The sequence below is a fragment of the Corvus moneduloides genome, chromosome 6 (assembly GCF_009650955.1).
Source record: "Corvus moneduloides isolate bCorMon1 chromosome 6, bCorMon1.pri, whole genome shotgun sequence".
Lineage (NCBI taxonomy): Eukaryota > Metazoa > Chordata > Aves > Passeriformes > Corvidae > Corvus > Corvus moneduloides.
Genome location: NC_045481.1, coordinates 60,762,032 through 60,787,671, shown reverse-complemented (window position 1 = coordinate 60,787,671; position 25,640 = coordinate 60,762,032). Strand labels below are relative to the sequence as shown.

General features: G+C 41.1%; 1 protein-coding gene across 3 annotated transcripts in view; it reads left to right on the top strand.

Annotated features, from left to right (window-relative positions):
* NAV2 (neuron navigator 2) overlaps nucleotides 1-25,640 on the top strand; it is a 368,944-nt gene that overhangs the window by 43,490 nt on the left and 299,814 nt on the right. The window lies entirely within an intron of this gene.

The window sequence follows — 25,640 nt, the reverse complement described above, 5'->3', positions numbered from 1 at the left end:
CCCCAGATCGGTTCTGCTCTATCCCTGGCTGTTTCCCTGGAAGGGGTGGGCTCTCACTGTAACACTCGCTTAACAGGAAAATGCTTTCAAAATACCTCACAGAGCATAGATGCTCTCAGTATGGGCGCCTCTGAGTGATACACACTCAGAACTTTTAGCTATTACAGACCCTTTACCCTCCCTGAACTGTCCTTTTTAATGTTTTTGTGCTATTTCATGAAACCCTTTAAGTTTTCAATAGTAATTTCACAGCTGTGGGGGAAAAAAAGAAATTGAGGGCTAAGACTTCAGGTGCATGTTAAAAAACTTGAACATCTCTCATTTGGAGTTATGTAGGAAACCTGAACAGCTCTTCACATTTTCATGTGCAACATCCAACAACACATGGGGTGTTACCTAATGGGGGTCTCTGCAGCTGCCATGACCCCTGGTAATGGCCAACATGAACCTTCAACAGATTTTGTTCCTCCCTTCCCTCTGTGCTGCTTTATCCAGTAGTGTTTATGCACCTCAGCAGAGAAGTCTCAAGAATGTGGTGAGCACCTTCCTGAACGAAGAGCTGATCAAGATGTAAGCAGTGATTTAAGTGTAACAGGAGTAGTGATTGGTTTTGATCTGAATAAAATGGGGAGAGTTCTCTCTTTAGATGCATGCTATGTAATGGTAGCTTATGCAAGAGTTTCAATGTTTGTGTCTGCCCTAAAGGAAGTTAAGAAATAAAAATGAGATGTGACGGATATTAGCGCTTGGAAGATGAAACAAGATGTCTTATGGCCAACAGGAAAGCCATGAGCCAGTGATAGCTGTAAATACTTTTATCCAAAGTTTGCTGGTTGCTGCTGCTAAGCTCTGTTGACTTCGTATCAGGTCAAAGGGGATAAATCACTACTTGTGAGGCAATTATTTCTATGGCTGTTAAGGGGACAGGCAGGCTGCTGAATCTGTGGATGGCGTGAGGAAGCACTAGGAACCTTTCCCTGCTAATGTGTGTTTCCAAATGCCACAGCTATTGCCTCACTTGGCAAACAGCCACTTGAAATCCAGGCTGGACAACTCGGGTGTCAGGAGTGACATGACTTACCTTTTTTTTTTTCTTCCAGCAGTTGCTTATTTTTCTGGAACGAACTGTGAAATTTCATATATACTCTAAATGCACATAAACTTTAAAGTAACCTTCCTTAACCTCAAAATGTTTTTCCCTGGGCCAGTTAATCCCATTTGCTGCTTCAGCCACATGATGCAGAAAGCACCACTGTGTTTGCAAGGGCAGGCTGCTTCCTTTGGTGGCTGTGCCAGCTTTTGCTGCCTTAAATTTACAGGAATAGAGGGCAGTACTTAACAGCTTGTTGTTTGTGTTGTCCTGAAACTGGACTGTATTCTAGGAGGTGCAGCTTTGAGGTTGCATTAGGGATTTCTGAAATTTCTGTATGAAGAAACCAGGAGCACTGCTTAGGATAATTCAGATGCTTCTGAAATAGGTCCTGGCACTGTGAAAGACATAGTTTTTTGTGTGGTTATTAATGAGAGCATTTTTATAGTAATTCCATTTGGGAGATCAGTAATAAAAAAGGCTTGAACTGTAGCATGATGGATAGAACTGCCCACAGAGTCTTTGCCTGTAGTACTTGCAGCACAATTGGCTCGTGTCAGAGAAGTGTTTGGTTGTCATGTCCCCAGAACGCTTTCTAGTATTTCACAAATTAGCAGAGCTTTTAGTGACAGTGGTGTCTTGGTTTCTGGTGGTTGGGGAAAGACTGCTTCAAGTTTCTGTCCTAGCACCTAATAATCTGTGTGTTTCCTCTTTAGACTGAGTCTGGACCTTCCAACAAAGCACAACTTGCATTTTTAAACTCTCTACTGTCACTGCCAAGTAATGACTCACATGCTATTTTACCTGTGCCTAAAGGAGCTCTTTCCTCCTTGGGTTAATCACCGAATGAGATTAATTATGCTGATTAGGCACATCATCACTAACGTCATAGATGTTTGGAATGGGATGGTTAAACCCTTTCCAAACTCAGATCTTGCAGCACCAGTGACTATCCGAGTTATAAACTGCCTGGAACAAAACATATGGTGTAGAAAAGCGTAACATGCGTAAGCCCCATGTATTTCTTGTCCAAGCTGTGTCTCTCCTATGACAACTTCTCTCAGTTAAACCAGTTAATCAAATTGCTTTCTTCATACCGGGCTGTGGTTATGGTGGTTGGTCCTGTGTTGATGTTTCTGTCTCTATGCTAGTTTTGAATCCCTGTGCGAGAATGACACTCACAAGCCCACTTGGACAAACAAGATTTTAATTTCCCCCCCCAGCCAGCCTGTGTATGGAAGTCTTTTTCAGTCTAAGTGATGGCTCTTGCAAACCAAGCCCTGAATTTCCAAGGAGAGGTCTCCAAGGCATGGCAGAGCACGTCCTGCTGTTGTGACTGGCACTGGTGCAGGACTGCTGCTCTGTCTGGCTGCTGGGTTGGCTGCCACCCCCCTGGTGGGGGCACAAGCCACCCTTTGGGGACATAAAGAGAGCTGGTCTTTGTTCTCAGCCTGTCTGCTGTGAACACTGATGTTCAAAGGATGGGAGGAGCAGGAATAAGCAGCTGAGGGTTTCTCTAGCACCCTTGGTGTACTTTGTGCCAGAAAAAGAATTGCTGATGCCAGGGTTTTGAAAACAATGTTTCATAGCATGTGTGTATCTCAGTATCTCACTATTTTCAAGGCTACCACATGATACTGTAATGTTATTTGAAAAAAAAAAAAGACAACAAAGCCAACAACAACCAAACAAAAAGACCTCAACTCTCGTACCAGTGAAGCATCCGGAGGTCTTTCTGTTTGCATTTAGAAACTGTGAATCACAGGAGTTCTGTGTGCGTGTTCAGGGTATGAGCTTGGTAACAGCAGGCTCCTAGCTCTGCCCTGGGGTGAAATCTGGTGTGTTCTCAGGGTTTATTTAAAAAAAAAAAAAAAAAAAAAAAAATTCAAGCTTCTAAATATGGCAGGAGTTGCATCTAAAATGAGGAGACTCAATGCTAAAGTAACCAAGTAGGGAATTGGGCATATTCCTGAAGTTTTTGAGTGGATTCTTTTTCTGTCCTTGGAAAAGTTCCTTCTACACCTGAAAATCCTTTGCTAAAAATCAAAACCAATATATGTTTCAAAAACTGGGTCTTTTAGCTTATGTCAAGATTTACATATGTAATATCTAATCCAGATTCAGGTTATGCTATAAAGCTTCATTATCTAAACCACTTTAGGAAGAAAGCAGGGAGAAACTGTGAAGTAGCCACACTTGTACAGATGAACAGATTTCCAAAGTGCAGTTTGGTATCTGCTTTGTTTGGTTTTTCTTCAGCTTGTGTGGAGACTTTATTTACTCTAATTCCTACCCGCTCATCTGTTTCAGCCTCTTGCTTAATTACATTTTGATAGTCTCGTATCTTGTCATCTTACCCTCATTTTAAAAGTCTGCAGGAATGGAACTGTAACAAAAGCTACCTTGAAATAAGAGAGTTCTGTGTGTTTCTCCTAATTATTCACAGTAAAACATATGCCAGATTTCTGTGGGTAAATGTGCCAGACAGGCACAGACTGTTGTTATTTGCGCACAGGATCGTATCGGGTGTAGCAGGCTGCTGATGTGCTGCCTGTCCAAGAAAGGTTACTCTTCCCTTTGTGCCTGTGCCTGGATGCACTAGGAAGGGTAACAAATCCAACTTGAATTATGTGCATTTCTATAAGTTAATATGCTTTAAATTCAGGTAACAAACAGTAGCTGTAGAGGGGTGAAGTAGATCAGGGAGAATGATTTAAGCTTGGAGTGTGGGCATAAATACCAGATAGTGGGAAGAAGTGGGAGACTTTTCTGTTCAGAAAATAAAACCTGCTTGTGAGGACCACCTTAGGAACTACTGAGAAGACAGATGTCACAGCTCTTCTTGGAGGTTTTGGGTAGTTATTTCCCAGCTCTGAAAAGAGATGTTAAAACTGTTCACTATGTTCCACAAATGTAAGATATAAGTTATGTTTATGTTCTTTAAGATGGTGCAGCACTGTGTGTCTCCATTTACTTCAAGTGTGTGATTTGGGTGGTAAATTACATTTATTTCTCTAGTTTTACATTTTGATTTCCTTTTTTCTCTCCCTCTTGTTCCTCTCTTTAAGATCTCTTCTAAAACTGAGGTTGTTTCACTGCTGTGGGGTGGACCAGTGTTTTTACTTCAGTCGATAACAGTATTGTGGTTTTGCAGTTCATAGTCTCTTGCTATTCAAGCCCATAAAGCAGAGGAACAGCAAAAAGCATCCATCTGGCCTGGTGCCAAAGGCTGGTGTCCAAAGATTGGCATCCTTGCTTGGGAACACATGGAGCAGGAGCGCGTTTGTTCCCCTGCCATGGGAAATGCTGCCAGGAGAGCAGCGGTACTGTGGCTGGCAAAAGCAGCTTTACCAGTTGAGGGCAGCTACAAGGGCTGGAGCAGAGGTGGTGTTGGGAGCAGAGTATCAATATCCACGTGCACCATATGCTGTGGTTCAGCTGCTGCAAGGAGAAGGAGTTAGAGAAAGTATAGGTTAGGGGGTGTTACCTTTGGTGGAGGTATCCTTGGATGCAGTAAACTCTGTAGCACTTGAGGACTGATTGATGCAAAATATTTGCTTTGTCTTTAAAAAAACCCCAAAAACTGAACTGATGCCTTGAAGTGGCTACTTGAAAATAGAGTCTAGACAAGATTAAGAGAAGAAATTACGTATTTATTTGAAGGGCCTTCAAAGGTATACCCTGGGCAGTCAAAAACCTCTGAGGGGCTCCACCCAAGATGGACCCTGCGTCCCGGGTTTTTCACACTTAGGTAAGTTTGGTCCATTTGCATATCAGGGTAAATTCTCCAGTTATAATTTCAGTTAATGAGTTTAACTCAAGTTTACCCCTCCTCTCAAAGGCTTTTAGTTTACACATTTTGGGGCCTAGGACAACAAGGTGTCCTTGAGTTCAGGCCCAGAGTGGGTTTGTTATGTCTAACCAGCGTGAGAGAACAGCAGCTAACAGGATGTATGGAGTTTCACAGTTACACACTAGGCAGTACAGGATTTGAGAAATATAAAAGTTAAAACCTAAGGCATCACAGCAATGAGATTTTTGGGTTCTCAGTGTTGATTTCAGTATGAGCATGGCTTCAAGGCTGGTAGTTTCCTTTAATATTTGTGGGGAATTTATTACCTTTGACAACTTATATGCTGGTCAGATATAATTTGTATTACTTTCTGATGGTTTATCTATTAAGAGGAGAAGAGGAAAGGAAATAGTCAGCTGTGGTCCTTCAAAAAACACACTACCAACTCTGTAGCAGTAATAACTAATGTCCTGTAAAGCTGCTGTGCAATTATCTAAAGCATCCCATTAAACAGGAATAATAAGTACTGCTGGTACTTTTAGTAACAGTTTTGAGCCATTGCCTGTGAGGAGGTAGTTGCTCATTGTCGCATATGAATGGTGTAGACTTTGGAGCTGCAGTGATCCAAAATGGGTTTGTTTGTTGTTTTTTTCTTGATGATTTTGAGGCAGTAGTGTATTCTCTATTGAATTGTTTTGGTTTGTGATCAGGGTGCTTTTAGTAGAGTTCAAAAAGTAGAAACAGATGATGAGTCACTGAAGACAAGTTTTTACAAGATTGATTAATCAAGATTCAGCAGTATAGAAGAGCATGAAGAATGAGTGTTAATATTATATATAACAAAAGGAAGGGCAAATAAGATGATTGCTCTTAACAGTAAACAGGGTTTCTGCATATTCATTATGTCCTTTTTGTCTTCTTGCTTTGGAAATGATGCAGCTGTGTACGTGGATCATGCCTAATTCTGTGATAGCTAATCCTGGTAGCTTGATATTAATCCAAGAATGAAGCACGTTTGTTTTTAAGACACCAAAGCATTTTTTAAAGTGGAAAATAGGTATTTTAGATTCCTAAGATAATGAATTATCTTTTAGAGTGAATGCTTATAGGTATGAAAGATAGTCCTGCAGCTCAAGAACTGAATATTTCTGTTATTTCTCCATCCCCTCATTATTTTGCTTTTTTTCTTCAGTCTTAACTCCCTCCTCCACTCATTTACTTTGCTATAAATCAAGAGCAGGTCTTTTGAATCTGGCAGACTGAGGCTGGTATAAGACTTGCGCAGGCAACGTTTTAATCAGGGTAGGATGTGTTACCTCTAATGGGAGCCCTGATAGCAATAGGGGAGGAGCAGCTGGGACCTCTGGGAGCCTGGTGGCCTGTTCTCCTGCCAGCGGGGAAATTTATCTGGCAGCTCCAAATCTGCTTATTGGAAATGACTGTGAAAGAGGGGTGAGTGATGAGCAGCCCGGGTATGTTTTCAAAAGTCTGCATTGAATTTTTCCTCTCTCATGTCAAATAATGCCTTTTTTCCCTTTAACACCTAAAATGTTGGGTTTTGAAAGAGTACTGAGCCATACTTGAGATGTACAATAACTGATGATTTGGAACAAGGACTGGTAGCATGGCTGAGACTTTAGGATCCGTGGAGCTGGACACTGAGTGACACCACTGTGGCTGGTCAGGAGAAGTGCTGCCCTGACTGAAACACTGTGAAGGCACAAAGGGGACCAGCTCCTTTGTACTCTTTGCGACACAAGAGCCAAAGAAGAATGTTCTGTAAGATTCTGTTAAACTCCCTAAAAATAATGGCTGTGTTTTTTCTCCATTTTCTCTCTAACTCCAGCTCTGAGTCCCACCTGTGCACATATTCCTGCTGCTTCAGCACCTGATTTCATGCATGGATACTTCTGGATGTCTGTCCTAGAGCATATCTTGCCCTTACTCTTTCACTGCCCTTGTCTTGTCATCCTTACACCCCAGATTCCTGCAGTTAGTGCTCCTTTTCCCACACATGTCCTTACTCCACCCTGTGGTGTGGTCTCCTGCTTCCCTTCTCTCTTTGGCAGAAGTGGCATCTCCTACCCCTTCAGGAACTTCAGGAAGGTTATGAGATGGCTGTTCTGAGAATGATGTTTTTTGTCTTCATTGTACTGCAGTCTGGAGGATGCAAACTTCCACTTCAGCTGTGGAAGAAACCATTTCCAGCCGTTTTGCTTGGAGCTACATAGCAGAAGGTTTGTGTCAATGGCTAGGAGCACACCAGGGGCTGGATGGAGCCCTGACTGACAGCATCACCTATCTTGGGTCCTCCAGCCCTGAAGTGAGAGTGCTGCTAGCTTTAGCAAGAGAAGTGTGATGCTGCAATTGGTTCTTTTAGCCTCAGTCATTACTGTTGTAGCTGAAATAATTAAGGATGCCTTGTATGTGCTTTGTCTGACTTGAAGAAAAGGCAACTGATCTTGCATGTTTTTCTTCTGTGTTTTGTTCCAGTGATCTTGTGTTCAACTTTGAACTTCCAAAATGTGAGCAAAGCATGGACATTGCCTTTGGCTTTCTAATTTCTTAAGGGCACACTTCACATATATGGATTGTTCTGTCTTGTTTTGGAACACTGACACCCAAATCCATTTCTACTGATTTAGAAAATAGTTCGGCCTCTTCTAAAAAACCCTCTATTAATAGCTTAGTTAGACACTTTCTTGTAGTCCCCTTCCACTTCATGTTGAGAGCTTTGTATGGAGTTTGGTGCTCTGGTGGTACGAGATCCTCCTATTCAGGGAGTCTCAAACCCAGCTGGTCTTTAGGTGAAACAGTAAAGATACCAGGTATGAGACCTTTCTTAATACCAAAGAGGGCAGTTGAGCCTTCTCCTTTTCAACTACTCGATCCCATAATTTTCCTTATCCCGCAGCTACAACCCACAGGCTGTTAAAATCCATGTGCATAACCTTTCAGCTGTGTGAGAGTCAGCTCTTAGTTGTATTTTTAAAACACAGCTGAACTGACCTGCTGGCAGCTGCTGACAAAAATATTGGAATTGATCTTTTCCCCCTGGCTAGAGACTTCTCCATGAGGGTTTTTTTTCCTCTTGAGTGAAAAACTGAAGCCTTGTTTAGTTTCTTAAGCTTGGCTACTTTGATGTCAGGTGAATGCATGTGCTGGGAGAGAGGAGGGTGTGGAGCTGTGGCCAGGGTTATGGGAACAGGATCACCTCCTCTGCTTGTTGATATGGGAATTTGGTTTCCTGTGTCTTTAGCCAGCTGCCTGAATTTGACAGCGCAGGGCAGTTTATAAGAAGTGGTTGGCTTGTTTGTTTTCCTCTTTGAGATCTGGCCCCTTCCATGGAGTTGCCTTGCAGGAGCATTAAGGTTAGGGGCTTTTGTCCTGTAGCCTTCCTTGCACCCAGGGCAGGGGATAGATGTGGAGATTTTTCATTCTGTGGTTGCCTTGCTGTTCTTTGAGGCGTTTGTGACAGAGCATGTGCGTGAAATTAGGAAGAATTCAGAAACCGTACATATGCAAATTCCCTCAATCACTTATGTGTGATTTTATTGTTTTAGCCTTGTGATCTCATGGCTAAAAATCCCATTCTCTCCAGTCAGTATCATTTGTTTTCTCCGTGTCAAATGCCACTTATGTGTGGCGGAAGGCCACTAATGCAAGTTAGATGTACTGAACCTGTGAAGAGATAGTGTTTCAGGCAAAGCAGCTTACAATTTGCTGGCTTTGTTCTTTCTAGAAACCTTATTATTATATCTCTCCAGAGCTGTCGAGGAGAAGGTGAAAGATTCTGTGCAACTTCCAGGAGCGTGGTCATGCTGAGAGCAGATGGTCCATTCTTGGAAGCCATCCCAAACGATGGATTACTCATCTGATGCAGAATGATGCACCAGAAAATTGCAGATTCCCTGGGACCGCTCTTTGACTCCTTTAATGCTTTGATTCTTTTAACTTTCTGCTTTTACTTGTCTGCCTGGTTTGTTGCTCAAAAATCCTTCAGTAAAACAAGCTCAGCCAGAGCCATAAAGGCCCTTAGAATTTAAAAGGGGAACTACTATAATGCATCTGTATTGAGGGAAGACTTTGGAAGTGTGGTTTCTTGTATTGTGAGGTTTAAAACAAAAAACTAAACAAAAAAAAATCAGTTTTCATTAGAGTTTCCAGTGGGAAAGAAGGAACCCAGAAGTATAATAGAATACCTTTGCACTTGTCAGTAGTATCACTTACTAATATTTCACCTACTCAAACCTGCCATCAGGATCACTTCTTATGTCTGCGTTGTTTCATGTTTGCATGTGATCCTCACTTTTAAGCCATGTTAACAGTAAAAATGTGTTTGAATTCATGTGATACAGGATTAAGGCATAAAAAACCAAGTCATAAGAAGCTGAGAAGTTGATTATTATTCATTGTAAATGTATTCAGTGAACCAACCATTTTGGAAGCTGGTGGTTGCAGTAACTAATCTGGCAGAAGTGTTTCTAGGTAAGTCCCTGACTGATGCTGAAGGATAGTTATTAAGGAGAGCTGTTATTTTTTCCTTCCTGTCTATTTCTCTGATTTTTCTCAGTATTTTTTTCGCTGCAGACAGCCCCAACCTGCTGCTCACTGCAGCTGCAGTAAAACATCAACTCATCCACCTCATAGAGCTCACTTTGTCAGCTGTTCCAGTGTCACTAAATGATGTAAATGGATTTTTTTTTTTTAGCCAGATCAGAATTATTTCTCCAGAATTATACTGAGTTTCCCCTGGCTAGAAGGGCAGGAATCTGGAGCAGGTTTTTATGAAAATCTGATCAAGTCACCTAGACAGTGGAAGAAGCAGCTGCATAACTGCATATTCTCCAAAGTCCATCCTTTGCTGTGCTGTGGTTGATTGTGCTACTCGAAGCACTCTGGAGTTGTTGAACAAGGGTGATATTCACCTCAATGTGTGGAGCAGTGGATGGGAGTAGGGTCCTGGGCCCTCTTTAAATGCCCTGGGCCATCACAGCCCCTGTCTCTCAGTGGGCCATGGTGTGAGGGGGATAGCTGTCAGTCAGGTTTTGGTCCCTCCTTCATACCTGCCTGCTGAAAATGTTTTAATTTTACAAATCAAAGGTATGAAAAGAGTCACGGTGGTCTGGAATTATTTGGCATTGGTTTCCTTCACTTGTTTCCCCATTCATTTAATGGCTGTAATCTTCTTTGTCTTTGGAGACTGATTTACAGGAGATTTCCCTGGCTTTCCTGAAAACATCTAATTTTCCCAGGAGCAAGCACTTGAATGTTTTCTGCTAGTGTTGGGGTGATGAAAACTTTGTTGTACCTGCACAAACACAAGAAAATGGGCTTCACTTTACTTTCATTTACCCCAGTTTAACTCCATTAGCTACAAGGGAATTGACCCTTTGTCTTCTGTCAGAAAGAGATTTAACTGCACTCTTTTTAATCTGGTGAAAATTTAACTCTTCAGGGCAATATATTAATACAACTGTTTTATTTAAGACCCAAGAGCAGAACTGATTGAAATGAGTTAATTGTCTGTAAATTTTCAGAAAGACTTTTTAAAATAAGCTGTAATACTACTTGAAACTGTAGCTTCATGTTAATCTGAACCATTTGTCTTGATATGCTTCATGAGAGGTTGAGGCGTGCATGTTAATGTGTTGTATGTATATATTTTAAACTTCTATATGTGAAGAAATTTTCAAGTCTCTTACGGTTCTTGTTATTAGTATCTTGGTTGGCTGATCACAATAGAAAGGAATTATTCTTATTTAATTGAGTTCCTAAGTATAGTACCAGCTTTTGAAATCATAAAGTTGATTTCTTGGAAGAACAGTTTGCTGCTAACAGACCAGTAATAAAATGAGTTGTGACAACAAAGCATCCTGCAAACCATGGGATTTGTGTTGTAGTGCCTCCACTCATTTAAACCTAAAATAATTTAAATTTCTGCAAATTCACAGGAGGTAGGGTGCTGCAGAAGTAATATGGGATGTACCTTAATTGCCACTCTTGAGTCATCAGTTTAGATGTCACAAACAGAAGTGGGCATATATTTGAGCAAATATTAAAATAATACAGATTTTAAAAAATTGGATCTTTAGTAGAAATTTTCCTTTATTTGCAGTTTAATTATGTGCATTCTTAATTACTCATCCAGAAATCCTTGTATTTTAATCAATCACATGCTTATGCCTTTGGTAAGAATGAAGGGTGGCGAGGGTATGAATATTTTTCAGGAGTAGGGTTTGAAGAAATTTCATCACTCATGTTTGGATCTGTACCATATGAAATTATACATTTTGCTTGAGGTTATGTTACACTGTGTTGATACCATGCTAGATGCAGAGTAAAAAAAGCTGCAGGAGGATCAGAGGAAAGCAAAGCTGTGCTGAGACCTTGCAGTGCAGTTTACTCACTGGTGTGAGTTACTAAAGCCATGTCTTGCTGTCTGCCAGAACAGTCCTGCCCATTTTGCAAACCTGATCAAAGAGTTTTACCTTTCCCTCTTTGATCTTTAGTGACTTTAAAGTAAGTCAGATTGATTATACAGCCAGTTTTCTCCAGTTAATTTCCAGTTCTTTCATTAGTTGGGTGAGAAAGGTGATCTGACACAGGGACTGGGGTGCATATGATCCCTAGAGAGGCAGTGGTAATGGTGTAGCTAAGTTTGAGGAAAGGCAAAAGTGGTGTTAGCACAGTACTATGTCATCTTAAACTCTTCCCAGCAACTTCTGCAAGTTACATCCTCTTCCTTGCTGCCCCAGTGAAGAAAAGGAAGAGAAAATAACTGGTGTTATTCTCTCTGTTGATGGGCACAAGATGCAGAGTGTGTAAATGGCCTGAGTAGGTGAGGTTTAGGATGCGTGTGAGAGGGAAGGGCGGTTGGACTCTGCAGGTGATGAAGAGCTTGGGATTTCTGAGATTGCCTCAGTTGGTCAGAGCATGGTGCTAAATAAGACTGGGCATGTGGGTTTGACCCTCAGATGTGTCACTCATTCAAGAGTTGGACGTCATGATCCTGCTGGGTCTCTTCCAACTCAGAATATTCTGTGATTCTCTAAAAGCTGAGGTCATCCAGCCTAGGGGGGGTAAGAAACTCATGTAGTGTTCCAACTGAATTAACAAATTTGGTTAAATTTTTGTTGCTCATAATAATCAATACTTTTAGGAACTCCTAATAGTTCAGATAGGAACTGTGTTAGTGTTATCTCCAAACTGTGGATAAACTAAAATCTATTCTTGGTAACTTAGAAATTTTTCCTATAAATTATTCATCCAGATTGTGTGAACACAAAAAGTCATCCAAATAATTAATTCCCTTTGTTCAGGTTGGTTTACTCATCATCATATTTTAATGACATTAGAAGTGTTGTTTTTTCATGTTTTTCATTTATTCCAACTGATGTGAGTGCAAAAGAACATTAGTAGTATTTTGTCTTTCCTCTTATGGATTTGTAGTTGTTCGGTGGAGATGTAGTGGGATGCTCCTGTCCAGTGCAGCCCAGTGCTGGGCTTTTATTTAAAAAAGAAAAAGTCAACAACCAAGATCAAAAGAGCAGAAATATCAGACTTTATGAAAGCTATATTCCAAGCTGCTTTTGAATCAGTGTAGATATGGGGTGGCAGAACTACATTAGCATATTACCCAAAATTTAGGCCTTCTATTTTTGAATTTTAAACAAATAAAAAAGATAAAATCTTTGTATGCTACCACCTGTTTTTCTGTAGGATAACTTAGTGAAGGATTGAGGAACTATCAAAAGCAGACTGGAAAAGCACAATCCATTTTGTGCAAAACAGTCTTGTGCCTGGACTTTTTGATCCATACACTGGGCTCAGTGCCCTGCTACTGACATTGGCTTGTTCTTGGGGGCTTTTTTTGCATTCTCATTGTTAAACCCAGAAGATCTGTTTCCTTTCATGCTGGAGGGAAAGAGAGAGTGTGACAGCTGAACTGTTGTGAAAAAATGAGATGGGAAAACAGATAGGATGTATATAAATGTATAATTTCACTTCAGGGAGCAAATGTCACTTACATCTCTACTCGAGTTAGTTACAGAAACTAATATATATTAATGTAAGGCTGCTGCCCGTTGAAAGAAATGCTATTATAGGACAGGTTTGGACATGTGTGTGTCTGGAATCCTTAATGCACGCACAGCAGATAGCTAACCCAGCATTTTCCAGGACACATTTTGGAGGATGTGCAAGGGCAGGGTGGTGCCTGTGTGTTCCCCTGGTGACTGTAAGGCAGGAATGGGACCCTGCTCCTCTGCAAATGCAACTGAGAGCCCCCCATCTTCTCCAATTTCCCTGCAGCATCCCCTTAGGACACCTCAAACCCAGGGATTCAGCAGTCTGCCTTTCCTGGCACATCACTTTGGCAGATCACTGTCTTGGAGTCCAAGGACAAGATCTGGGTGTAGACCAGTGGAGTGTTTAGTATTCAAGGAGGCACTAAGTGAAGCTTCTAACTCTTCTCTGTATTTCAGGGAAACACTTTAAAATCTGCAGTGGGGAAGGTGGGACTGAGGGGGTATCTCTTTTAGATGGTAATAAAGTCAAAAGTTTTGGTATTGACAAGATTCAGCTGTGTTTACTGTCCTTTTCAAGTGCTATGCAGAACAGATCAGTGACATCAGCAATACTGGCTGAGGTTTTCGTCAGTCTTTGTCTCTAGTCTCTATGATGGCATGCACTGCAGTCAAAAACACACACACAAAATACTGAATTTGTCTTAACTTGAAAATGAATTTTGTAGCACATTCTTCAGTCAAAAGTAACATGGACTTTTCAGCATCCAAACTTGCAGTTTTTCTTTTTTCCTTTTGCTTAAATGCAGGCAGCAGCATCAATGGGAGCTACACTTCCTTTTTTTCATGTACTGAATGTGCTTCTCTTGTCAGACCAGCAATTCTCATTCAGCTGTAATAGCATCTTTAAAAATGAGATTATTAACTGAGATAATAAGACTGGTGACCAAGAAAGGGGGAAGGAGGATTTGTGAGTTAAAAGGAATTGGTTTTAACTATAGACAAATGTACACTGTCAGGAAATTTTTGTATTCAACCCAGTAGTGATTGTGAAGGTTATTTCAAATTCAACAGCAAGTCAACACCGATAGTCAAATCTCTAAATAAGTTGGAAGGAAGTCAGAGATACCGTGCTTGCTGATTATTTTAAACTCATCCATAAATAAAACCTACTGCTTCCTTTCAGCTATGCTATTTACATCTCTCCTGTTGGGTATAAATTAAAGTCACCAAATCCCTCCCTGAGCCTAAGTGTGAGCTTGTGCCTTTGTAACATGCTAAAATAGCCAGTCCTAATATTTTTTAGGGCTGTTACTCCTAATGGATGTGGACTTTTCATTATTTTCTTCCATGGCCAAGTGTGCTTCCATTTGTGTAAAACAACTGCATTGTTATATGGCTCAGTTGTTTCCATGTCCTAAGTGGAAGAGGAATAATAATAATAAAAAAGTGTCAGTTTTAATCAATATCATCAGACATTATGGGAATTGAATTCTACCTTGCTGCTAATATATTAGGTATATTCTGCGTTATCTTCTTTTGCAGAATTGATTTGCCACTATTCAGTTCCCTTGGCTGTTGTCATGCAAATTGTGCCATTTCTCCCCCATTGACTGTACAAACTGAGATTAGACTTGAAAATCGAGTCTCACTGACCAGCTGCTGCGATATTTTTCATTTGATTTCTCCTTCCTTGCCTTCCCAGTCCTCTTCCCTTGTGCTCCCCACCTTGGCTGGCGAGGCGCTGATAATGCCGTCTCCGGGGAGCGGGGTGGGAATTGCTTGCCGGCAGCTGGGACTGAAGCCTGTAAGCAAGCCTGGGATGTGCTGCTCTTTTTAAGCAGCTCTTTCTCATGGCCCTCAGAAGCTGGAGGGAAGAAGGGAAGAGAAAGTAGGAATTTTTTCACACTGCAGATGGGTGTAGAGGATATGTAGTCCAGGCAGTGAGCTGTGGGTTTTGTTTCATCTCTGCCCATGGACATGGAGTGAGGGCTTGGGGAAGAGCTTGCTGTCTTCCCTGTATGACCTGGCATGTCAGGAGGATCATTTTAAATCAGGTATAAATTGGAGTTGTGGATACTCCATCCCTGGAACTGCTCAAGGCCACTCCAGGGGCTTAGAGCAACCTGGTCTGGTGGAAGGTGTCCTGCCCGTGGCAGAGGTTAGAATGAGATGATCTCTGAGGTCCCTTCCAACCCAAACCACTCTGAGTCCACTTTAAGACAGGGATAGCAGAATGCAGAACAAGTATCAGAACAGGGTCTGTGCTTATAAGCTTTATTGTATTTTGTCTGCTTTGATGATGGCATTGGTTAATATCAGGGTTCTTGCCTTGTGCTTGCTGGATAAATGGTAGATAAAATATTTGGCCTAAGAGCAGTTATTACCACAGACTGAGTTTGCCATGATCTAAGCTTTCATCAGCTCCAAAATGCAGAGGTCAGTGATTTAGTGGCATGTGATGTTAGATCTTGTTTCCAACGCTAGAGGCCAGGGAAGGGAGGAAAAGCAAGTGGATTTCTTTAGTTATATGCATGTTACTGAGTCTGTTGTATCAAGAAAAATATTAAAAAGAAGTAACTTGAGGAAAGGAGGAGGGAGAAAGAGAAATTTTAAAAGAAAAAAAACCCCAACAAGTAGATGAGCAGGCAGGATGAAACTTCTCGTGCTGATGGGAGATTTTCACCTTAGCTGTGTTTTGGTCTCTTACTCTAATACCTGAATACTATAGAACCCTTTGTGTATTTATCTTCTGTGTTTCTGGAAGATAGGGAAAGATACTTTGAAAAAACCCCAAACTACAGAGGGACACAAAAGCTATGTGATCTGAGGCCGATTTGCTTTTCCCCAAAATAAATTCAAACATTCTAGGTTTGTAGTGATTCTAGACTTAAATATATTTATTTTAATATCAAGTGCTAGTGGAGACATCCACAATTTCTGGGTACAAGGGCTGGAAATAGATCTTTGCTTCCCTTCTTGTATCTGTCCTTCTGCTTCCCAGGTGAACTGGGATTCCTGTGGCAATGCACTGACTCAGATTTGATGGAGGACTGCAGTCAGACCTGATGGTTACTCTGAAGATGCCTCATGCCATCCATTTTGGCAATAGCTACTAGAGGAGTTAGGGTCTTACCTTAAATGCTCTTTATCAACATTGTCCCTGCCTCGGTACTTCACTGCCTTGCACTACCTGGTTTTAGCCTTTAATATTTGTAGCCTCAAAATTCAGCCAGAGTTCAAAACAATATTTTTGACATTCTTTACTTCTGTTACATAGCTATCAGCATGGCCAGTGTTAAAGTTTGGATGAACTTTTTAGGAATATCTTGAAGGTTTTGTTTTCACCTGTGAAAACATTTCAGATGGGAACACATTTGAGATCTAATATTAAATTTCATAGAAAGTTTTCCTGAAAGGCTCTTAATCAGGGGTTTCTTTGTAAATTAAGAGAAAACGTACCTACATGGTAAATACTGGAATATAGATAGGAGTAGAGTATTTTTTTCTTGAATTAAAAATAGGTTGGATCTCTGCATAAAGTATGATATAATTAGTTCTCACTGAGGGCAGACAAACCTATGTGTGTTTCAAAATAGACAATATTGTATGTAATGAGTTATTATTGTATATCCACTTCTGGATAAGTGATGTGTCCTTTGGCTCAATTTTGGGCTCTCTCCCAGCAAATAGGTACCTGTGGTGCCACACCCAGATTAAATGAATGAGCCAATCTTTGTGGGTGTGGGCTGTGCAAACCCCTGTGGCCCAGCGGGAAGGAGTGGCCTTGAGCTGGAGAGACTGATGCCCTGCTTGCAGCATCTGCTACTACTTGGTTTAAAAAAGCCTGGGCTCTTGTCAGTCTTAGGCCAGTGTTTATTTACCCTTCGTTCTCCCCGGGAAGGGGTCACCCTGTGGATGTTGAAGGCAAAGTGACTGACACCGTCCTCTTGCCTGGACTCTCCATTCCCGAATTAACAGTCCAGAAGTTGCGTTTCACTTAGACGATGCTCATTCAGGTTTCTAGGCAACCGAGCCCATTTTCACTTCCCCCCACTGAGAGATAAGAGCTGACTCCTCATGCAGGGAGGCGAGACCATGACGGATTTCGGCAGCCTTTAATTGGAGCCGAAGAATAAAATGTAGCCCTTCAATGTCAGGGCAAGTCAGCTCATAAGAAAAAATAAGAAAAAACCTCCCCAAACTGATGAACAACAAAAAAACCAACCCGGCACAGGTTTGGGAGTGATGAGGAGCAAATTGCTGCTGTTAATTAAGGAGTGATAAGAGGTATCTGCAGGACTGGTGGCTGCAAGCAGGGGCCATGTTCAGCCTTCCTGAGATGGGCTGTCATGTCTTAGTCCAGGTGTCCAAGGCAGGTTGGAAGAGAGGGATTTTTTCCAGCTGGCCTCTTCTCCAGCTGATCCCTGGATCAAACAAAGGTGGCTCTGCTCCCTGTCCCCAAAGTCCAGTGGCCAACTGCTGGTGCTCCCTCATTTCTTATCCATCCATGCAGAAGATGCTAAGACATGGCCTGCCATGGCATCACAAATCAAACTAAAACTTGATTATGGCAGCATGAAAGAAGCTCTTGAGAAGACCTGGACATCTCACAGCAGCATTTGGGCAGAAGCGTGATAGATGTTTAAGCAGCTTCAAATAGTCATGTTTGGAAGAAAAGATTTGGCACTGTCCCTTCCTTAGGGAGTTTTGCTGGCCAAATGGTTACTGTAATGGATGTTGGAGGTGTTAGCAATTGTACTCTTGGGGATGTTAAGGCAGTTCAACACTTGACTGAAGTTTTTTACTGTGTTGGACTCTGTTCTACCTATTGATACTGCACCCCTAATTCCCATTAACTGGAGAATTCCATTCTGATGTCATGGTCTTTGTACTTGTCTTAAATTGTGTGAATTCTGCACAAAGTGAAGGGAAACTGGACTGGTTCTCTGGCCTGCCTTCTACCCAGTGATTGGGTCTGGGTTAATGAATTTATAATCTCAAGTAGTAGCTGTGTATGTTCAGTTAATGTCCTGCATATTTTATAAATCCTTCCTTAACAAGGAATTATTTTATCCATGCCAACTGCTGTTTAATACAGCTGTGGGTTTGACAGATATTGGCTAGCAGACAGATTTTTCTTTTTAGGTTTTTTTTTTTTCTTTTCTAAGTGCAGTGACCTGGAGGGCTGCTGCGTGGGGAGAGCAGATGAGCTGCTGCCGCAGGTGCAGGTGGCTCTGCTGCTTTAACTCTTCCCCAGCAGCTCTCACTGGTGGATTAAAGACTTCTGATTCTATGGATTCTCCTGTAATCTGGAAGACAAAGAGGGATGGATGCTGTTAGGGGCAGGGGTTTTGTTGTTCTCTCTGGGCTTGTGTTTGTCCTGCTTTATTGACATATTGGTATTCATTTAATGTCTTAGAGAGCCTAAATTGAGGGCAGAGGGTTAAATGTTATCACAAATTGTAGCTGTGTTCCAGTATTCATCACCCTTCTGAGGTCCTCCTCCACCCTCCCTCTGCAGCTCCTGCCTCCCTTTGCTAGTACTCCTATGGATACTGGGTTTATTTCCCAGGACTGGAAGTACTTCCGTCTAATTAGAAAACTGTATTTTGGGTGTTGCCTGAAATACGTGGTTTAAATTCATTTTGGCACTGTGAGAAGCAAGGCACAAATGGCTGGAAACAGCATTAACATTAATATAGTGTATCTGTAAGTCTTGCCCCTGCAGTCACAGGAATTGTGGCTGATATTCTTGAGTAATTGAAATTTTATTGACTGGTGTTTTGGCTATTGCACCTTCTGGAATTAGGTCAGCTATCTTTTGTTGTGTATCCTCATATATTTGTGTTTGATGCTGTGTTGCCAGTTTAATTGGCAAACATTCCCAGGAACATAAGCTATCTCTGTTAGAAAAGTTGTTTGTTGATGTTTTTTCTTGACTTTAATGTGAACTATATCATAGGTTTTGAGTCTAAACAAAGCCTTTTTCCCCCTCTATCAGTCAATATTTCATTATGATTTTGTTTCAAAAATATTTTCTTGTTTCAGCCTTAGCCCCTAACCTTTATTTAAACTTGAAACGCCTACATAACTTTTTTTACAAAGGAGACATTGAATAACCTAGTGAAAAGCACTGAATCTGATACAGTAACTGTATTTAAATAAGATCTTAAATACAAAATTCTCTTGTTAGCAGAGATAGAGAAGCCTATTAGTCTATTTGAATTTTCACAGCAGGAAAGCAAATGGAGTTAGGAATTGGATTGTGTAGAAAGACTAGTAGACAAAATTGGTCAGTTAAATGCTACGTGTGGGAATTTCTTTTTACTTACAAGTTTTGTGGATAAGTTGTTTCATTTCTCTGCAAAAATGGGAAAAAAGGAATGCAGGGGGAACCAGTTTGAGATACCTCAATGGTATTTAAAATGCAGTATCTGACATGCAAGATCAGACTCCATGAATAAATAATTTTTCTTGTATTTCAAAACAGTGTTATACTGTTGTCAGTGTTTTTGGTATTGGGTGTTAAATGAACTTGAAATGGTCTTTTTGGTGACAGCTGAAGTGATTTTTCAAATTTGTCATTTAGATTGGTAGGTTTAATTATTTATACTTCCATCTCCGGTGCGTGTACTAAATCATTATGACAATGGAACTCTTGCTTTCCAATATTATTTTATTAATTTTACAGTAAGAACTCATGAAGTGTGACTTATTGAGATGCGAAACTTAATAAATAGCCCTAATGGCTTGTGTCTGGAGTTGTGGGTGGGTGTCAGCCCAAGATCCTCCACTGAATGCAAAGTTTGCAGAAAAAGGCAGACTGCTGGGGTTTGTAGCAGATATGTGGAAAGGAGGATTAAAAAATACACACCCATAACTCTATGACACAAATTGTTGATTTCTGGGCATTGCAACATTTTCCTTGATGCTGTTTGTTTGCAGTAAAGATCTATAAAATGAAAGAGGGCAGGTCTAGATTGGAAATTAGGAAGGAATTCTTTACTGCAAAGGTGGTGAGGCCCTGACACAGGTTGCCCAGTGAACCCCCATCCCTGAAGTGTTCAAAGCCAGATTAAATGGGGCTTGGATAAATCTGAGCTAGGGGAACCAGGGAGTTGAAACTGAATGGTCTTTAAGGTCCCTTCCAACCCAAATCAGTCTGTGATTCTGTGATCTGGTGTCACCCAGGTGAAAGCTGGAAAGGTTTCGGGTTCCTGTCAGCACCTGGTCCAGCTGGCTTCTCTTTTTCCCAACACCCAACTCTTGGTTGCTTGATTGACTTCTGCAGGAGTTTTCCACTTCTCCAAGTTGAACAAGATCGAACAGTTGTGCTACAAAATGTCTATGAAATTGAATTGCAGTTTTATGCTAGTCTAACATGTGTGTACAGTCATGGTGAAAACTGCTTATTCTTTCAGTTTCTCTCCTCTGCAAAGGATGCAGCTCTCCCAGCGCCTGTGTTTTGTTGTGTAAATTCAGCATAAATCAGGCTGCTGACCTTGCTGTTTACGGTGTGTGTGTATGTGTAGGTATTTTGCTTGATCATTTACACACGTGTGTATGTGCACGGCCCAGTAGGGACCTGCTGGTTAAACTAAAGGGGAAGAAGCAAATCCACAGTGGAAACAAGGACAGGTGACCTGGGAAGAGCACAGAGACAAAGTGTGGTTGTGTAGGGGGAGGGGGTGAGGAAGGCCAAGGTGTGGCTGGAACTGAACCTGGCAAGGGATGCCAAGAATAACAGGAACGGCTTCTACAGGTTTGTTAGTCGGAAAAGGAAGGTCAAAGAAGGTGAACCCCCCTTGATAAACAGTGCTGAAAACTGGTAACAACACTTGAATCCATTTGTACCTTCTGTTTAAACTTTTTCACATTCCTTGGTCATAGCTATAAAATTAGGGGATTTGGAGGTCATTTCCTTATTCTTCCCCTTTTAAAGTAAAGAGAATGGAATAAAAACTGAGACAGGGTTTGTTGTGTTTTATCCCCTTCCTTAAGTTTTCTTTTGCTCGAGTTGTGGTAAATATACACTGGTGCTTTGCTGTTTCAGATCTCAGATCTGCTTTTCAAAGCTTGGCCTGAAGGTAAGCACCAAGTACAATTCTCATACACTTGCTACTGCTAGTGACAGGATTGGCAACCAGCCTTCAGCAAATCACTCGTTTTTATTTACACCTACAACTACCTGCTGTCATGGGGAAAAAATTTATGCTGTGTTTCTTGTGGGATTCATGTCACTTTCATGAGACTGCAGCAGTGACCAAAAAATGAAAGTTTGTACTTTCTCCTGCCATTTTATTAGAGTTGGGGGAATTTTGCTTTCAGCATCTATTATTCCTCAGTTTTCCTTGGCTTGACTAGGTAGGGGATGATAGTTCGAGGCTTTTCTTCTGTCAGCGAAAAGCTGGGCTATATTCTCTGCTCACATGATGCAAATGATCTTTTTTTTCTTTCTTTGGGCAGAGAAAAGCGAGTGGGTTGGTAACACAATGCATTCAGCAAAGAGACTGCAAATCCTATCTGCACACAATGATAAAACATATCCCTGAAAATGTAAATTAGCCCGCTTAGTCTCTAAGCTAATTTTCATGTGTATAGTGGAAACAAAAACATAAGAAGGAAAGATGTAGCTGTTTAACCAGATTATCTTTAAAAAGTGACAGAGATATATGCTGGCTAATAGCCATCTCCTGGTGAAATGTCTGCCGTACAAAGCTGTTAAGGCCTTTCCTTCTCAGAACTGCACCATGCTTTGTAATCAGGGAAGGACAAGGAGTTTAATTCTGTTTTGTTATGTGGTGATAAACTGGACTGCCTGATTTAGCCACCCTGGTCTTCAGATGCCTCCAGGGGCCATGTGGCTGCTTGAATAGGAACTGCAAGAGGTCTCACTGAGTCAGGACCTCCAATTATGGTCATGTTAACGAAGGTTATGATTGACTGCTCTTCTTTTTGGGCACTAATTTATCTTCATTTGCTTCTAATCAAAGTATTTTTAGATATTTTGAATTTGAAAAGGAACTAAGAATTCACCTTGGCTGTGGGTTTTGGGATGGGTGCGATCTATTCTGGACTGACTCCAGTGAGTATTTGGGCACTGCTGTAGTGGGGAACAGCTTTCCTCTAACTTGTTAGATTGGCTGCCTCCTTACAGAGACTTCACTGTCCTGAGTGAACAAACTTCATATATGCAGTATATATTCATAACTTTTTAACGCAACTGGAGCTTTACCCAGGGTTTTTAGGTAATCAGATAGTTAAAATGTATTTTCAGTATTGAATCTGTTCCGATTAATCACAGAATCATTTGGTGATTTGGTAGTTTCTGGATATTCTTGGACTGGTCTAATTTTTTGGTCATTCTTGGTTTGGGTGTCTTCATGTAATACTGCATGCTAGAATGATAAACCTGGTTAAATTGAAGAAAGGGATGGAAAATCCCCCAGAAATTCATACTTTCAGTCCTCTAATCCGACATATCTATATCTTGCTAATTTTTACTTGAACATCCTTACACTGATTTCTATTTTTCCAAATGAAATTGACCCCACTCTACATGTCTTTTTCTGTGTTGTAGCTGATTTTTGAGCTTAAAGTGGGATGAAGGTGTTGGAGAAGTATTCAGAAGTATTACAGAGCAACATTCGTAATTATTTTTCTCTGTAATAATGTGAAAGTACCATTAATGTGAAGCTATATGCAAAATATTATAAATGTTTCTTACATTTTTTCAGTTTTTCCACCGTCTGTAAATTCTGCTCCTTTCAAGTTATGCATTGTTACACCTTTCTTGCAAAGCAGGCCCTACCTGACTCTAATAATTTCTGTAGATCATGAATTAATGACTCAATACTGCTTCAAAAAAAAGTCTAAGCTATGAATGTACATGTATATTACCCGCATTTATAAACTGGGAAGTGTAATTCTTTCAGCACTTGGTAGGCTCTGGTTATAGATTTGCTTAAAAATAGAAAAATTAATGTACTGGAACAATTTTGAAAGGCCCATAAATAATGAGCTGAGGACCAAAAGCTTGAAACATGTCTAAGGTTATGTTAATTATGATAAATTACTGTGAGAGGTTTGTTAGAAGCCTTTTAGCAACTATTAACCATAATTATTGCATGTCAATGAAAGCATGGAGACAACGACTGAAATATCTCACCCTGGCTGAAGGTTTATCCATGCAATTTTTGTTGCAACTGTGCCTTAAGTGAGTACATATAAGCTTACTTCCTGGCTCTGATTTGGCTAATAAACTCTAAGGAGAGCTTTCTTAATTGACTCTGAAGCTGATCCAGCTGTGTCTTAGATGTAGTGGTAGAGAACTGATAGTCAAAACCTTGCAGCCCCAACAGCAAATCCTGGTGATGTTTCACTCTGATCTCTTGCTGTCTGCTGAGCGTGAACTGAAAGCAGTCATGTTTTTTGTTTGTCTGGGGTTTTTTAAAGCGACTCATGTGCATCTTTCCTTTTGTACGTGGCTGAACAGGACACAGAACCTCTGATCACAGGGCAGAGCTACAGCATATCAAAACCCAGACCTGGTCCCCACAATTGTGGATGTTTGGGTTTCTCTCTTAGGAAGGGAGTAAGAGAAACCTGTCTTTTGAGAGCTGTATTTGGTTCCTGGTGCTGCCAGCCCACCCTGCAGCCTGTGGAGAGTTCTGCTTCATTCAGCTGGGATTGAGGAAAGTCAGCTTTTCATAGCCAGCTTCATCTTTGCAGAGACTTCCCCTCCCTAAGCTGCTCATTTCTCTTCTTAACTAAAGACAAGGCATTGGGCCAGAAAGTGCCAGGAAGAAATGTAAGAAAAAAGATTCAGAGCTCATTCTGTTAGTTCATTAATGAACCATAATGCAGTATTGGTAAAACACTTTGCCCTCTTCCAGATAAAAATGTATCCTAGCAGAAAAAAGTGAGAAAAAAATAAAGGCGGTGTTTTGTGTTGCGAAGAAAAGACTAAAAAGCCAGATGTTTGATTTTCAGAATTTACCTTCTGCGCTTTTGTTTCTATTAAAATTGATTAGCTAGCTTATCTGAGTTGTGATCCAACCTTTCTCCCACTGAAAATAATGGCAAACTTTTAATTTTTGCTTATAATGGTGGATTTGCTCTAACAAGCCTTTTTTCACTCAGATGTCTTCATACTCCGCACATGATTCCCCATTAATGTTAATGGAACTTAAATGGGCAAATCCCTTGGGAACCCCAGGTTCCAGTGCATAAGTAGATCACCTATTTGCTCTCCTGTGATATGATGGCATTGCTGACAGTATTTGGCATGGTTTTTTTTTTTTAAATGAATGTACCACAGGACAATTGCATCCCTGCTGACAAGGGATGCACTGACCTTAACTGAGTTATTTTGGCCAAAGGAAGGAGAAGCACATGATCATTAAAATGAGAATTTCCTGAACTGTGTTGTGAGTCCCTTATTATCATCACCTCTGCATGTACATGTGTGTATATATATATTTATTTTTTTCTCTCCTGTTGAACCAAATTTGATGTAGTTACAGTAGTGTTGCTATGGTGACCCAAAGTGACAGCTGTTATTTTGTGCTCCTGGGAGGACTCTGTGATAATGATGGTCATTTTCCCAAGGGGAATGGTTTCATATTAAAAGTAAATCTGAAAGTAAACGAACAGGTAGCGTGTAAATTAAGAAAAGAAATTCATTCTCATTAGCAGTAATGAATCAAGCCCTGTAGGATTCTAATGGGAGAAAAAGCCAATTTTAGATGGAAATATCTTGTTCTGCATGAATGTAAATGAGCACTGTGTTTGCTGCAAGGAGGATGCAAAACACTTCATGTTTTATTATGGCAGTTTTCTGCTTACACTTGACTGCCCAGTCCCAGTCTAGGAAATGTTTCTCCTTGGGCTGAATCCTGCGGCATTCACAAAACCCCCCTCCTGCTTTCACATGAGGTTGATAGAAAGATGTAAAAATAAAATAAAATATAGACATACAATTTTTGACCCATAAATGCACATATACACATTGCAAACTTTCCCTGCTCTTTGAATATTGCCAAAACTGGGATTTAAGTGTAGAAACCCCCAAACATCACAAGATGGATGGTGGAAAGCACGGAATTGTCCTGCCTACTGCTGCAACCCCCAGGTAGCCCAGACACACTCACAGAAGTACCTGGTTTGTTGGCTCTGCCTTCCTCCTGTGGCCGTATCCAGCTACAGCCTTGCCTACAGATTTTAACTTCTTCCCTGCTGTGTGGTTCTGACAAGAGGGATTGTCCTGTCTGTACTTCTCCTGGCAAAAGATACTCCTTGCAGGCTGGATGCTACCCTGGTGGTGATCACTGTTCTGCTCAGGGAGGGGGATGTAGATGAAAGGTGTGTAGAAGCTGAAAATACACATAGAGACATAGAGTGATTTGTGGTGGAAGGGACTTTAAAGGTCATATAATTCCACACTCCCTGCCATGGGCAGGGACACCTTCCACCATCCCAGGTTGCTCCAAGACCCATCCAACCTGGCCTTGAGGACTTTAAGTGATGGGACGGCCACAGCTTCTCTGGGCAACCTGTGCCAGGGCCTCACCACCTTCACAGGGAAGGATTTCTCACTAATCTCTAATCTATACCTCCCTTCTTTCAGTTTAAAGCCATTACCCCTTGTCCTATCACATCATGCTGGTGTCTGAAGTCCTTCCCTGGCTCTCCTGTATGCCCCCTCCCTGGATCCTTCTCTTCTCTG